General features: G+C 40.9%; 1 protein-coding gene across 1 annotated transcript in view; it reads left to right on the top strand.

Moving 5' to 3' along the window:
- Positions 1-2,491: 2,491 nt before the first annotated feature.
- The window catches only part of LYST (lysosomal trafficking regulator), a 202,393-nt gene continuing 193,822 nt past the window's right edge, over positions 2,492-11,062 (top strand). The window contains exon 1 of the mRNA XM_059899076.1: positions 2,492-2,535. The gene's annotated coding sequence lies outside the window, so the exon portion shown is untranslated. The remainder of the gene's footprint in view (positions 2,536-11,062) is intronic.

Genomic DNA, 11,062 nt, shown 5'->3' with positions numbered 1-11,062 from the left:
TTTATTTTGGAATAATTTTGGATCTATAGAAAAATTGCAAAGAGAGTACAGAGAGTTCCCATATACCCTACACCAGGCTTCCCCTAATGTTTACATCTTCATAACCATCATAACATGGATCAAAACTAAGAAATTAACATTGGTACAACTAAGTATTAGACTTTATTCAGATTTTACCAGTTTTTCCACTATTTTTTATTCTGTTCCAGGATTCAATCCAGGATACTACATTGCATTTAGCACAGCCGTACTGTTTTATATTTTTAAAGAGTCTGAAGAAATTACAGCAAATATTAAGATTTGATTAAACTTTCTGGCAAGAACAGAAAGTTCATTATATTACTTTCTGGTTAATATAGGAAAGAAGGTATAATGTAGTGGCTATCAGGGAGGCTCTGGAAAGAAACTGCCCAGGTTCAAATTCTGGCTCAAGCACTGTCCAGCTGTGTTACTTGGTGGTTACTTAATCTCTCTGTGCCTAAATTTCCTATCTCAAAAATGGGGGTAACCACAGCACCCTTAGGATTACTCTGAGGCTTAAATGTACTAATTCCTGTAAAGCAACTAGAATAGCACTCAATAAAGGTTAGCCATTATTATTAATTACATATATAATATTTCACAATACATTTTAAATTTTTAAAAAATTTATTTCATTCAAGTATAGGTGATTTACAATGTTGCATTAATTTCTGCTGTACAGCAAAGTGATTCAGTTGTACATATATATATACATTCTTTTTCAGATTCTTTTCCATTATGGTTTACCACAGGATACTGATATAGTTCCCTGTGCTATACAGTAGGACCTGGTTGTCTATCCATTCTATATATAAGAGCTTGCATCGGCTAACTCCAAACTCCCAATGCATCCCTCCCCTGTGCCCCCTCTCCCTTGGCAAACACAGGTCTGTTCTCTATGTCTGTGAGTCTGTTTCGTAGATGAGTTCATTTGTGTCCTATTTTAGATTCCACATATAGGTGATATCATATGGTATTTGTCTTTCTCTTTCTGACTTACTTCACTTAGTATGATAATCTCTAGTTCCATCCATGTTGCTGCAAATGGCATTATTTCATTCTTTTTTATGGCTGAGTAGTATTCCATCATATATGTGTACCACATCTTCTTTATCCATTCATCTGTTGAGGGACATTTAGGTTGTTTCCATGTCTTGGCTATCATAATACATTAAAAAAAAAATAGGGCTTCCCTGGTGGCGCAGTGGTTGAGAATCTGCCTGCCAATGCAGGGGACACGGGTTCGAGCCCTGGTCTGGGAGGATCCCACATGCCGCGGAGCAACCTTGCCCGTGAGCCACAATTGCTGAGCCTGCGCGTGTGGAGCCCGTGCTCCGCAACAAGAGAGGCCGCGATAGTGAGAGGCCCGCGCACCGCGATGAAGAGTGGCCCCCGCTTGCCGCAACTAGAGAAAGCCCACGCACAGAAACAAAGACCCAACACAGCCATAAATAAATAAATAAATAAAATTTAAAAAAAAAAAGAATTCAGAGTTTAAAAAAAAAAAAAAAAGCTCCTTTGAGCTTTTCTGGATCTCATTTTAACAGGAAATCCCACTCTTTTTTGTACATTCACTACCTGTGTTATACAACATACCACATTGTATTATAATTTGCTTCTGTTGTGTCTCCAACAGTGGACCCCACTTAGCCCATCATGGCATGCACAGGATTAAAGTGTTTTCGGTCTGGAGGAAGGACAAAATAAGGAATGGGAAAGCAAGCTGAGTGAGTACGCAGCTCTCCCAGCAGCTTTAATGGGGGGGCTCGGGCCAGAGCAGAAGCACAGCATGGGTTGGGATTGAGAGAGCCACATTTTTCAGAGCAAGGCTGTAGCAGTGACGGGAAGATGGTGTAACAGCGTGGAGGGCTCCCAGCGTAGAGCAGGGGTGCCTGGACGTGTGGATGAAGATGCAAAGAAAGAGCTCTCTGCACAGTTCTTTGCAAGAGCATGAGCAGGGCAGAGGCCTGGAAGCACTTTTCATCCCCAGGGCTGAACTGAAAACTCCAGTGCATTCTCACTGGAGCTCTGCTGGGACCATGTCCGCAGTTAGCTTTCATCCTTGGACACTGAGTAGCAAGTCCCCGCCAGATGGCTTTCTTCTTTAATTTATCCTTTTAAGTGAATAGTTCTGTGTGACTGAGCAACACTGACTCTGTTTTGTCCGCTCCATCTTAGGCCCGCAGTCCTACCCCCTCCCTTTTCTGGGTGACTGAGTTTTAGCCTAACTCACAAGCCATACGCCCAAGCCAGATAAGTTCCCTATCAACTTTTACCCTTGCCTTCATCTGATATGAAAACTGGAAGAATGCCTTTTGCTGATGCAGGTGGTTAATGGTCCTCGAGGAAGGGAAGAAAAAACCCCAGTTCTCATTGGTGCGGACCTGCTTTTCCCTTAGTAATCAGATTCTATCTTTGTCTTTGGCCCCTTTAAATTCCCTTGAACCCCTTTGGGTGTCCCAGGGTGCAACTGTGGACGCCTCTGGATCATCTTCCTCCTGGTCCTGCCTGGATGTAAGTGGCCTACAATAAACTTCATGACTGTACTTTGAAAGGATTCTAGGGGATGGGAGGGTGGGGAAGAGGGGTGGTAGTTCCAAGAATCAAGAAGCAGGATTCCTTAGAAAGGAGGTTAACTGAGTTTTCAGTCCTCTCTGTAGGGCAGCGCACTACACGCCACCCAGCAGGGGAGTAACCATTACATCTTTCCTACCCAACTGCTCTCTCAACCCTTCCAAACCACATGAACAGGTATTGAAGGCTTATGAAAGATAGTAACTTGAACTTTTCTCTCCACTCCACTCCTCCCCGTAACTCTGACTTTTTTTTTTTTTGGCCGTGCCACATGTGGGATTTTAGTTCCCTGACCAGGCATTGAACCTGCGCCCCCTGCAGTGGTAGCGCGGAGTCTTAACCACTGGGCCGCCAGGGAAGTCCTGACATATTTTTAATATGCCATTCTCTCATCCCTAATAATACTAGTAGACAACCTATAAACAGGGGAAATATGTAATAACTTTTATCGTTTCCTGTTGATATGTTTTAAAGAGTACAATAACTCTTTAGGGATAAATGGTTTATCCCCCCCCTTGAATTTAATGCCAATTAATTTAATGCTGATTTAGTGCCATTTATCTTTATCAGATACAAGATTAAAACTTTTTCCCTTTTTTGGGTCTGACCTATGGTAACCTATGGCAACCATCTTCTTTCCTTTTGTGCATTGGTTACCTGGAATCTAGGCCAAATTCAGAGCCCAACTATAATAATCAGCTCATCTCAGGTAACTGGTTATATTCACCCATTTACAGAGTCCCTATTGTATTTTCAATCTTAAATTACCCTATTTTTTATTATGTTTATGTGTGGAAAGCTATCTTGTGCTCTTTCAGAACTCGGCAGGATTATAAATTCTAAATAAATGAAAGAATAACACATCTTTACGAAAGTAACTCTTTCAAACTACCTGAGTCCCATTTAGTGCATTATAGTAATGGAGCTGCACAGATTCTGCAAGTTAGAAATATCTTAGAGAAAATCTAGTTTACTGTTTGTGTTGCCCTGACTGTTCATCTGGCAAAATCAGGACCTCTAAGACCTCCAAGGAAGGATCACTGCTACTGAAAATATATCAATAAATCAGGCATTTTAGAATCTGCATCAACTTTCAAGCTATTCGGTATCATTCTGTGCCTCAGAAGAGTGTTTAACTAAATGGTTGAAACCTGTAAAGGTACTCTGTCTTCCAAATGAATCATTTGCATCCTGTTCATTAACAGGGTCTCTAAGTTCCTAATTAGTCCAAGACAGTTTTTCTTCCAGCAAGCTTCCAGGAAGAAAACATTAATTCATTACATCGAGCAGTAGTAAGTGATCATACAGCAGTAGTATTAAATGAGTCAGGAAGCATCATGATAAACGCAAGGAACTCTTGGAGAGGCAAGTCTTCAGAGGTATTCAAAATACTTCAGGGCTTTTTTGTGTGTTACAACGTGAAACACAGGTAACAGACCTTTCAAAGTAAAGAAGGAATTTTTTCCCCTAGAAGTATACATTGATGGTGACTTTATTATCTATAGCATTCAGACAATTTTCATGTTGGAAAGATAAGGAACTTTCTCTCAGTCCCTTTGACCCTGACATCTCTGTTGGGTGTGTGTCACTGAGTTGTCAGCTAGACACGAGAGCTGACACAAGAATGGTAAATACAGTCCACCTACACTCATTTCACTGAGAGTGGCTGGCGGAGTCCCAGACACGGCCCAAGCAGTGACAGTCATTACAAGCAGAGATTGCAATCACTATTCATTGAAAAGATATTCATCAAGGGCCTAATATGTACATGGCACATAATATATTTGAATACATTTACAGCTATTTGTTTAGGAACTATGCCAGGTGCTTTGGTGTTCAGCTGGGCATGGAAACTGAGAACCATAAGTAATGTGATAAAACCTATTATAAGCATCCACTTTAATAGCCACTGTTCTAGGTGCCACCATGATGTTATAATATGAATTTGTTTAGCTGTAATCTGTGTCCAGAATATAACATAATTAGCATCAATTTCTAGGTACAGTAATAACACTGAAAGTTTGGAGCAAATACATATAATATATAATAGTAACAACAAACATTTATTGTACACCTTCTTTATAGTCTATGTATACTTACATGTATTATGTATCTCACACACACCACACACACAGAGCAGCCTAGTAAGTAGTTAAGAGCTTGGAACTGGAAGTTAAACTAACTAGTGTTACCATTTAAAAGCAGTGTGACAAACTTATGGTTACCAGAGGGGAAAGGGTGGGGGAGGGATAAATTAGGAGTTTGGGATTAGAATATACAAACTACTGTATATAAAATAGATAAACAACAAGGTCCTACTGTATAGCACAGGGAACTATATGCAATATCTTGTAATAAACCATAATGGAAAAGTATCTGAAAAAGAATATATGTATGTGTATATGTGTGTGTGTGTGTATGTGTGTGTGTGTGTGTATATATATATATATATATATATATATATACACACACACACTAGTGAATCACTTTGCTGTATACCTGAAATGAACACAACATTGTAAATCAACTATACTTCAATAAATTTTTAAAAATAAAGTAAATATTAAAGCAGATAATTGACAGGAATAAAGCAACTACTTGAGAATAAAAAATAAAGAAAGAAAGAAAGCAGTGTGACATTGGGCAAGTCTCAGATTTCTTATCCGTACAATGGGAACAAAAATACTTATTTGGCAGAATTGTTGTGAGAATTCAATACAATAATGTTTGTAAGGTGCTAACCTAGGGCCTGGCTTAAATGCTGAATAAAAGGTAACAATTTATTGTTTCATATACATATATGCACATGAATTTGTTAATAAAAATATTAGTCCAGAAATCCATAACAGGCATGAGATTAAAAAGATGAGAGTATTTTTAAATCAAAATTTAAAAAAAAGAATAATAGCAGAAAGAAAAGGACAGGGGCAGATTTCAGCACAAAAGAAGGGCCAAAAAAATCTACACTGCAAGTTTGGTGAAAGTTTGCAACCAGATGGTGAGTGGCAGCAACCAGGCTCAGGACCCACATTCTGGCGTTTAGTTTGGTTCTAGGTCCTCCAAGGACTGCAGAATTCTCAGAACAAGAGTAATGATGATCCTCATGGGGTCAAACTCAGGCCCTCACCCTCTGCTGGAGAATCAGGGCGCTATGACTCACCGCAGCCATCACAAAATCACTAACTGGAAATCCTTGCTGCAGCTACACTGCAAAGGAATCGGACTCGATTTGCCAACTTCCCCATGTGATCCAAGCATGGCCATCTGCCAAAGAGCCAGAGGGAGAGAGGGCCACTCGCCTTGCCGGCAACACAGAGATTGCCTAGCCCCATCACCAAATGAAAAAGCAGCAGAGGGCTCACAAGAAGTCCTTTCCAATGACGATCTGGCTTTGAAAAGAGCAGCTGTAGTGCCAGAGTGTTTGGTGCATTGCCTCTTTTGGCCGAGTATCCATTCTTCCATGGGGAAGTGGTGTTGGGAGGTTCTTGTGGTGCACGAAGCTATTCCTCTGCCCTCTGCTCCCAGGGGCATCAGAGAGTGCAGCAGGATTTGCCTTTGCCATTTAATGGGGTTTCAGTTTGTTTGACTCAACTGGGCATGTTCTCATAATGCCAGGAGAATGATTCTATCCTAAGTCAGCTGAACAGAAGCCAGAAGAGAACTGCAAACAAGAGACCCGGCTTGCATAACAGTATGGAGGAGACCAGTTTCACTGCAGCAACACAGCGTAGGTGGTTGCTAATGAGCCTGCAGTGAAGATGCCTACAGAGTGACGACCAAAGGGAAGAGTTCCCTGCTCACCTGAAAAGGACAATCACTGTACAGGTAGGTTAAAGTGTTTCTGAGACCTCCCAGTGCCAGCCAAGCAGTTGCGCAGATTTGGTGGGCAGGCTGGGTACAGGCTGAGAGCTTTAGAACCACCGAGGAAGGTGATTAACAGCTGAATTCCTGGCAGCCTTGGTGCTTTCAGGAGCTGGTTCCTACAGACTGCTTGCCCGGAGATACTGCGCAGAAAGGAAGGAGAATGCGGTGAGCCAGTGACCCTTATTGGAGAGAGTCCAGCTCTGATTCTTGGATGCCAGTAAACTGAGGTTGACTCTCTTGGGCATGGCATAGGTACAAGGACTCAAGCAGTAAGTGGGTGCAGGTGGACTTCTGTGAGATGTTATTAGACGAGGTACATCAAACCCAACGTATCCAAAATGCATTTTCTTTCTCTCTCTCTGTCTCTCTCTCTCTCTCACTCTCACCCCCACTGCTAGATTGCTAACCCTTCAGCCTCTACCATATTCCTGATCTGTGCTAAGGATAGCTCAAGTCCCTCTATCTCAGAGGCTAGAGACTGGTCTAGGAGGAGGAGGGAGACAGCACAGAACTAAGGATCAGAGTGGGGAATTATGAAGGGATAAATAAGAAATTCTGTGGCTGGAGTTGGAGGGGAAGGGAAAGACCGGGTGAGATTGGAGGGAAAGCTAGCAAGAGCCAGAATGCCTGCCAGATGGAGAGGCGGCTGAGGACAGTATGGAAGTCAGGGGTTTAGGGATCGGGAGGGAAGAGTAAGCCCAAGTAGGGTCAAGGTTGGGAGGGGTATTGAGCGCTTGTTCTGAGACAGGAGACCTGGAGAACTTGTGGGTGGGTCAGCTGGGCTGGAGACGTGGATGAAGATGAAAAGACGGAAGTGGATGAAAAGACAACTCAGCACTCAGAAGCCAAGTAGCCTGGGCCATCCTCCACCCCACAAGCCTTCTCACTCCCCACCTCCTGCTGGTTTCCACCTCCTGCTAAACAGCCCCCTCCATTCCACGTCCTCTCAACTTGGCCCTCATTGTCTCTCTCTCAGGCTATTGCCAGACCCTCTCCACCAGTGTCCCTGCCTCTAGTCTTTCCCCTCCAACCCATTCTTCACTCAACTGCCAAGCATTATCTTTCCAAAATGCAAGCTTGATCGTGTCCCCAAGCTTAAATGACTCCAGTCTTCCCATTGCCTACAGAATAAAGCCCAAACTTCTTACATGGCACGCAGGGGGCCTCAAGATTCCCCCCACCTTGCCATTGCAGCTTCATCTCTTGTAACTTACCCATAAGTGTGCAGTCACCTGCAAGTGTCCAGTCACCTGGATAAGTTGCTATTCCTTGAATACGACCTTGTAATTTGCCTTCCTACTTCTCAAAGTTATTCCCTCAGCCTAGAGGAACTTTTCCTTCTCTCCTGCCTACCAAACCTCTTCTCATCTTTCAAGATGAAACCGCCTCCTCTGAGAAGCCTTCCTTATATTCCTCCCTCCAGATTAGGGTTAACTAACTGTTCTGTCTCGTGTGTGTGTCTGTGTGTGTGTGTGTGTTAAACTATATGAAACAGAACGTTTATCATTTTAACCATTTTAAGTGTACAGTTCTGTGGCATTAAGTACATTCACACTGTTGTGCAAACTTCACCACCATCCATCGCCAGAACTTTTTCATCATCCCCAAGTAGTACTCTGTCCCCATTAAACACTCACTCCCCATTATTTCCTCCCCCTAGCCCCTGACAACCATCATTCTACTTTCTGTCTCTATGAATTTAATTATTCTAAGTGCCTCATATATGTGGAAGCATATATTCTCCTTTATGACTGGCTTGTTTCACTTAGCATAATATCCTCAAGTTTCCTCCATGTTGTAGCAAATATTAGAACTTCCTTCCTTTTTAAAGCTGAATTATATTCCATTGTATGCATAGACCACATTTTGTTTATCCATTCATCCATGTATGGATACTTGAGTTGCTTCTACCTTTTGATTGTTGTGAATGACGCTGCTATGAACATCAGAGTTACAAATATCTGTTCAAGTCCCAAGAACTGCTTTCAGTTCTTTAGGGTATATACCCAGAAGTGGAATTGCTGGATCATATGGTAATTCTAACTCCCATTCTTTTCCCTCCCTTGAAAGTAATTGTGCATGGTAAGTGTGCATCTTCAGTATCATAATATAAATACCCTTGGAGTAATGCTCAATAATTAAAGCACAGCAAAGACCCTGGAAAGAATATTTAACTCTTCCCTGAAGTAAAAGTATGTTTTTCACATAGAGAAGTTACAAACCAGTTGAAACGTGACAATGCTGTCAACACTTGAACTCTAAAATTAGACTCTGGCAAAATGCTTTTAAGAAAATCCTTTCAAGAAATCCGGTTAGTAAGTTTTGTAGTTATTACTCTGTCATGACCCGCTTAGGAATTTGGAATCAGGAAACCTGAGTTCCAGCCCCACCCTGCCGGTTACTGACAGTTAAGTTACCTAATTTCTCTAGGCTCTAATTTTACCATCAGTAAAATAACAAATGCCCCTGTACATTCACGAGAGAAGAGCAATCCAAATGAAAGCATTCTGGTAACCTCAAAAAAAAAAAAAAAAAAAAAAAAAAGGATCGTCTGAATTATCACAGTGACTGGTATCCCGTGTGCAACACTGGGGCCTATTTAGCCAAGCTGAGTGATAGTACATTGAACTCATGTCCTTCCTCAAAGGAAGCTAAATGGAATTCTTTAAAGGATAAAGTGCAGCCATACTTTTTTTTTTGAGGTTTGAATAGAACTTTTTTTAAATTTAATTTTTATTTTATATTGGGGTATAGTTGATTTACAATTTGCATTAGTTTCAGGTGTACAGCAAAGTGTTTCAGTTATCCATATACATATATCCATTCTTTTTCCGATTCTTTTTCCATATAGGTTATTACAGAATACTGAGTAAAGTTCCCTGTGCAATACAGTAGGTCCTTGTTGATTATCTATTTTATATATAGTAGGGTATATCTGTTAATCCCAAACTCCTAATTTATCCCTCCCCCCTCCCACATTTCCCCTTCGGTAACTATAAGTTTGTTTTCTAAGTTTGTGAGTCTGTCTCTGTTTTGTGAATAAGTTCATTTGCATCCTTTTTTTTAGATTCCACATATAATGATATCATATGATATTTGTCTCTCTCTGTCTGACTTACTTCACTTAGTATGATAATCTCTGGGTCCCTCCATGTTGCTGCAAATGGCATAATTTCATTCTTTTTTATGGCTGAGTAATATTCCATTGTATGTACGTACCACATCTTCTTCATCCATTCATCCGCTGATGGACATTTAGGTTGTTTCCACGTCTTGGCTATTGTAAATCGTGCTACAATGAACATTGGGGTGCATTATCTTTTCGAATTATGGTTTTCTCCGGGTATATGCCCAGGAGTGGGATTGAAAGTGCAGCCATACTTCATCATTCCCATTTGGATAAGAAAAATCTTTTGAGTAAGAAGTGGAATTCCAGGGACATTTGAAGAGTGATAGGAAAGCTGCTGGAGGGATTTTAACACTGGGCAGTTAAGGAGACAGCTTTCTATAAATAAGAAATAGGCACAGAGAAAGAAAGCCCTGAGCCAAGATTACTAAAAAATACTCTCGGTAAAAATAGATGGTAATAGTCCTATACACTAGGTGTGTATTTCATCCAGGCAGTCTTTACGTTTTTATGAAAACTTGTAGATAGAAGAAAAAACTCAAACCTGCTTCACATGGTTATTTCTGGCCTATAGTACATATTACATGTGGTAAAGACTGTGGAGAGTCACTGTTAAGATGTTGGTGCCAAACCATGAAACTTTTCCTGAGTCATAAATCGGCATAGCTTTCTTACCTTAGAAGAAATGACCAGTGAACTTACTTTTAGATCTTACAGCCTACATTCTTCTCTTCTGTGTTTTCAGAATGTCTGTGTTATTGATTCTTTAGAAGGGAAGGCAGGATAGGGCAAGACTACTGATCTTTTTTTCACATAGACTGGTAAATTACCATTGAATGGGATATACTCTTCCTCCTGCATTTCTCCCTCTTCACTCCCTGAAATTGAAGAAGTGGCCAGTAAATAGAATACAGGTTTGGAACAATTACAGAATTCAAATGATGTAATCAATCACTTGTGTATACAAGACAGAAGGCACAGTGCTACATATGTAATAGCAGTGAAATCAAAGAAAAAATGAGACAGCAGTTATTCCTCTGAAGATTGAGATCCATTTTCAGGGCTATCAGTTTACAGGTGTATATTTCTCTATTTTAGAGAGTTCAGAAACAGCCTGGAAAAAAGAACGTTAGTATGGAATAAAGATGACATTTCTAATTAGAGGGGGAAAGATGAGTGTAATGCATGGTGTTCAAACAAGAGACTATTTGGAGGAAAATCTTTCTCCCTGTTCTCTTTCCCTTTAAATGGTGTCTTTCACACTAATTCTCAGGCATCTGGTTAGGGAACCCAGAAACAGAGGTGGCACTTGGGATGATGGCATTTTCCATCAAATGCTCCTGCTTGTAAACCGGTCTCCAGTGGCCAAGGATTTATCTTATTTTCGAAGACATCTATTATAGGTCTGACTTGAATTTATCCTATTTCAGGAAACTCCCACATACCTGCAAGTGCATTCGCCCTGGGGATGAATGT

The sequence above is a fragment of the Balaenoptera ricei genome, chromosome 16, assembly GCF_028023285.1.
Source record: "Balaenoptera ricei isolate mBalRic1 chromosome 16, mBalRic1.hap2, whole genome shotgun sequence".
NCBI classification, from domain to species: domain Eukaryota; kingdom Metazoa; phylum Chordata; class Mammalia; order Artiodactyla; family Balaenopteridae; genus Balaenoptera; species Balaenoptera ricei.
Note: the sequence above shows the minus strand (reverse complement) of the source record. Positions and strands in the feature narration are given on the sequence as shown.